General features: G+C 41.6%; 1 pseudogene; it reads left to right on the forward strand.

Annotated features, from left to right (window-relative positions):
• LOC138025539 (uncharacterized) overlaps nt 1-5,000 on the forward strand; it is a 9,041-nt pseudogene that overhangs the window by 2,952 nt on the left and 1,089 nt on the right.

Below are 5,000 nucleotides of genomic sequence, written 5' to 3' on the forward strand. Positions count from 1 at the left end.
GTAAAATGGTCTATTCTACAAGTTACTCCTTTGTACGTCACTAGTTACCAGGACCCAACTGGCTCGGCCAAATTTCTTTGGGGGTGCAAATCAGAGCCCGCTAAAACGCGTGGATAAACTACGAAGGAAAGTTTTGGGAAGTACTGCACTCACCATACTGTAGATATATAACGAAAAGCTAAAAAACGAGGAAAGAAATAAAGCGTCCCCTACGGACTTCAATATTACAGACGGTGTTGTGACCCATTATGTTCACGATACTATTGTAAAAGCCAATACAATTTCTCTTGATTAACGCGCCACGCAAATTTACTGTCTGAATTGGATCTTAACATAACAAGCATTTGACATCACAAGAATTCCTATGAATTAATAAACGCTGTAAGCAAAGGGATAGCGGACAGACATATCTACGGCGGCCCCAAGACAATACCTTTTGATTAGTCTTCGCAGAGAAATATCGCTGACCAGTGAATGAAACCAGCAGTCCTTTAACACGATCTCTTCCTCAAATGAAGGATGATTATTCTTCACTGTTAGCTGCTCCAAATGAAGTATTATCCTCCATTTAGATTACTCCGTCCCAGGACTTGTGGTAGCAGATATAAGAAAAAAGTAAAATTAGTCCTGGGACATGCAGGAAATAAACCCGGAGCACCCACTTTGAAGGAACTGTTTTCATCCACGATTATTTACCAAAGCTAATTAGTATATAATAAAATCATTGCTGAATAATGGTTAACTGTAAGGCTTGATTTAAAATGGTTAGCTTTCTCTTGACGTTTGGTAACCGACATTTTTCAATTTGTAAGCTTGCTTCTTAGCGGGTGTTAATACGCGTTTACAGCGGCATTTGGAAGCAAAATTATTGACGTCTTCGCATTTCGTGACGTGGTAGTCTAGTGGTTAAGTTAAGGGGTTTTTAATCAAACGTTCCCAGATTGGAATCCTGCGAGTTCAGACATTTTGGTTCGGCTTTTAAAAAATATGTTCATTTCCCATGGTCCCTATCAAACTTTCAGTGTCCAAAATGAACGATAGTACCTCACTTGGAGCAAATTGACAATTAAGAATCATCCTTCAATTGAGGGGGATAAGTCGTTGAGTTCTTGACAGGCTGTCCTCTCTCCCCAGTCTGCCGACTTGTTCATTTCAGCATCACGGGAGCCTGGGTAACAGAACTCATGATTTCTTGCAGGAACCATTGGGAGGTGGAAAAATTGAGTTCTCCGTTCCTTTAGCATGAGAATGATGACAAAAGGTGAGACAATTGCAGCATCGGGTTCGAAAAGTGCACCTTAACATTACACTTAGTACGGTGTCTACTATTGTTATTGCGCATACGTTCTGCGCATCTCTCGGTCGGATGTCCTATCGGCGGTGCTTATTAATATAGGGATATTTTTGCGCGGTGCAAAACTATGCGAAGAAAGCAGAACTTAGCAAGTGATTTCGGTATCCAAAAAGAAAATTGGGGCTAACCACGCATACATTGCTATAAATTCTAAATAATCGAGAAAAAAAATGTCAAAAGACAGCCAGCGGACCACCAAACGCACGTTCCAAAATCTTATTGAAATACAGATTGAAATACGAGCTGTAGCTTAAACTATTTTCTCGCCATTTTCTAAAAAGAGAAAGAAAACTGAAACAAGGAATAGTTTACAGACTGCCATGCAAATCGAAAAAGAAAGCTGGTGCAAAACCGACTGCTCGAATCGATGTCGAGCTTGTAACAAACGAAATGACAATTCCCAACTGCACATTGATTTTTTTGGTTCGGAATACCGTTGTAGCTTGGCCAAAGTTTCAAAATCTTTGAGGGTTTTACATGTTGATTGATCAATTTGTACGATGAATGGGGCATACAGTGGAATTATTTTTATTGAGCCACATCGTAGTTCTGAAATTCTAAGGTAAAGATCCAAGGATGATAAATACGATTATTTGAGCTTCAACTTTAAGTGTGCTTGACAGGTAAGAATTTTCACTCCCTTTATCTTTCAACAGAAATGGATGGGTTCAAGGCTGTGAGCCAAATTGCATGCCGGGAGAAATGCAAGCTGCTGTTTGGATGGATTCGGAGCATGGGCAGATGAGCAGTGGAGACCACATCAAACAGGTACCTATTGTTATAGGCAGTGTATGCAAATGCTATTTGAACAAAAGGGTAAGTTTTCAAGGGAAAGGACCTCTCATTGATAGCACAACAATGGAGAACTAAAGAAAGACCAACGACGTAGGCTTCATCATAAAAATACAACTTCACGTTATTGCAAATATTTCTTTGTTCGAAGTAGCCTGTTCCAGGCTTTCAGATAGTCGGGAAACGAAAACAACTGCATGTGCAAAGCGAGAGAGGACTTGAGTCGAGGACCCAAGCTCCCACTCGCTTTTCACACACAGTTATTTTCGTTTTCCCGACTATCTGGGAGCCTGGCCCTCGTCCTCTTCCATTTAGCCGTTGTTTAGGTGCTAGAAACAGTTTCAACCCTTTCAAGAAAGCATACTATTTAGATGTATTGACTCTGCAACACTGCACCACCAAACAACTATGTTGTGGATCTTGTAAACAACAATTATTGCTGAATTAAATTAAATGCGCTAAGGAGCAGTCGCGGCTCAGACGGCTAGTGCGCGGTTCCGAGCGAGAGGTCTCTGGTTCGATCCTTGGTGACTTCAACGTCTGTTTCGACTTTCCTCTGATCCGTGTAGCTATACCTTTACATCTTCTTAAAACGGAGCACTGACAGAGAGAGTGTAGGGTAAAGGGCGCACCGTCGGCTTCCATTGATACCAGCCTCGTAGCTGAAGGAACTACCGACGTTAAATAAAGTGACTTTACCTTTTACCTTTACCTTAATGTGACGTAGCCGGTTACCTTAGCACAGGAAAGCCATCCAACAGCGCTATATATCTTGTCTTAAATTCTGATCTGTCAAAAAAGATATCTGTAACCCCATTTTTTAATAGGCGGAAGGTGATTAGCAGTATACCTCTTTGAGAAAATAAAGAAGATTCTCTAGAGCGGATCTTAGCATGCTGATCACTTTCCAGGCATGAAAACTGTTTCACCGAGTTCGTTTTCGAGATATAAGCGTTGAAAGACAAAATATAGGGTGTTTTAGGTGACTTTGTTGTTGCTATGGTGATGTATTACTTGACAATCTAGCACTTCACGTTACACTACACTCCATTCAGTTAACTCTGTTTGATGATTAGAGCAGTTTGTTGAGTAATAACTGGTGTTTCTACCATAACGTTAACGTTACCGTTATGTGAAGCAGTGTGAAAGATTCGGTTGCTTAAACTCTACCTTAGATGTATTTATTGATGAACTCAAAGTAGTTAGAGAAAATACTGTGTCTCTTGTTAATTAGGGGTTTAACAAAAAACACTGGTACTTTCAGCCAAATTTACGACACCCTTTCTCTTATCCAGGTCTTCCTATGATTTTGGGTAGATCCGGACATCAACAAGGACGCGGTGTACTTTGGGTATACGGCGATTCCCTGTACCGATATTTCTTTCAGTCCATTTCGAAGAGACCTCTCTGCTGGCAAGTGTTTCGGGCCTGCTACCACACAATGTTATGGGTATATGTGCTAACACAATCCGCCGCAGACGAGATGAGCTTGATGTTTGGTGGGGGACCTATAAGTATTTTAAGGATACTTAACGAACTCCGAAATGTGGTTACGCGCTTTGACATGGATCAAGACAGCGCTCTTATTTTAAATGCTGGAGTGCACTTGCTGAAAAGCACGAGCTTTTATAATTATCAAAGATTATTGACGGCTTTATCAGCGTACTTAAGCGATATTACCGAGGAACGGTGATATGGAAGAGCACCACTGCGATCCACGATCAGAGAGAACTGTACAGCGGCTGCTACAGGAGATTTCACATTGAACAGGTAATGTCGCAGGAATACCAAGCAGACTAATTTTCAGTTAGACTTAACTGATTAGAGTGTAATGTGATGTGCTAGTTTTCTACCCCATATGAACCATGTGAGCGTTAGACCTACTAATGGAAATGGGCTCACACAAGGACAGAGAAAAACCCTGACCAGGGTGACGTCATGACGTCAAGTCACGGTAGCCATCTCAGTTGGCGCCGCAATCTAATACAGGCACTTATTAAGGTCTTTTGTTTTAAACTAGCGAAACTCATTTTTCCAGTCAAGTAAAGATGACATCTAGGTTGTCGAAAAGACAGTCACAAGCAATCGTTCGCTAGACAACACACGGACGATAACATTCCATTCTGTGATCGAACCATCATTTTCAATCTTTCGCTGCATACATGGGCTATAAAGAAGCATGACACCCAAAAGCGATTGTTGATGTAAAGGATCTTAGTTTTGTCCACCAGAAATTAAAAGTCATCCAGGCTTTGAAAAAAATATCATAGTTATCAACGGCAAGACAAATGGCGAAAGGGGACTTTCCTTGACTACTAGCAACATTAATAAATGTCAAAGATTGGCGAGATGTGGTGAAAGTCGAGATGAGTTGGTTGACTAGGGTGAACTCTTGGGGTAGAAATTACCGCTTCTGTTAGTCACGTTGCAAGAAAGACCCAGAATTGCTAAGACTGAGAATCGAGGGTTGATAACGACTGAAGAGAATGCAATCTGGTTCCCAGGGCTTTTCCGCCCACCCTCTCCTCGGCGGAGAAAAGCCCTGGAAACGAGGTTGAAGAGAATGAACCGTTATTTTACCGTCTTCATAATTTTGTTTTCAGCGCGTGCAGCTTTTTAATGCCTACGCCAACTGGGCGATGTGCAAGGTCGGGTTCATAATTATGGATGTATTCCCTGTTTCAAGCTCCTATCCAGGAGGAACCGTGGATGGTGTGCACTTTAAAGATTTTGTCTTTACACCTGCGGCTGACGCTGTAGAACGATTCTTCAGACGTGATAAAGGGTCTTTTTAAATCACTCATTGTATGCTTCCGCTTGTGAAAGCGCAAGATAGGTCGCGGTGGCCTTTGCC

Source organism: Montipora capricornis, chromosome 12 (genome assembly GCF_036669925.1).
Source record: "Montipora capricornis isolate CH-2021 chromosome 12, ASM3666992v2, whole genome shotgun sequence".
In the NCBI taxonomy this organism is placed as follows: domain Eukaryota; kingdom Metazoa; phylum Cnidaria; class Anthozoa; order Scleractinia; family Acroporidae; genus Montipora; species Montipora capricornis.